General features: G+C 32.6%; 1 protein-coding gene across 1 annotated transcript in view; it reads left to right on the plus strand.

The window, feature by feature from the left end:
* The window catches only part of LOC119581885 (P3 protein-like), a gene marked incomplete at its 3' end in the record, with an annotated part of 3,885 nt that overhangs the window by 2,987 nt on the left and 441 nt on the right, over positions 1 to 457 (plus strand).

The following is a 457-nucleotide window of genomic DNA, read 5'->3' on the forward strand; positions in this document are numbered from 1 at the left end:
ATCATAAAGCCAAATTTCAGTATAAGCAAACGGAAACTTGGTTACGTGTGCGTTTGCTTTGTTTAGACCCTTCTTTGACTTCACAAAGCATTAATTTTGGCATCAGTCGCTCTGGTCAAAAAGACAAGCAGCCTATAATAATTTAAGCCGTTTAGCAAAAAGTACAAACAGGATCAAAAGTATATTTACTCAAAAATACAGATATCGTTACTTAATGAGCAATATGCATGATTTCATATTATATCAACACGAGACACCCATGGATAAATATTAAACAAAATATACGTAAGACAAGAATGGTGTAATAAATCAACGAAATCTTAGCAGTGTTTTAGACTATGCCATCCACGAAATTGCATTGTTGATTATAAATGGTAAGTTGTAGCTTATGTATCGAAGCTGAGAAAAACACTTTTTATGTATGGTTATTTTGCCCTTCTGATGTATTTTTTTCGCA

Source organism: Penaeus monodon, chromosome 15, assembly GCF_015228065.2.
Source record: "Penaeus monodon isolate SGIC_2016 chromosome 15, NSTDA_Pmon_1, whole genome shotgun sequence".
Classification (NCBI taxonomy): Eukaryota; Metazoa; Arthropoda; class Malacostraca; order Decapoda; family Penaeidae; genus Penaeus; species Penaeus monodon.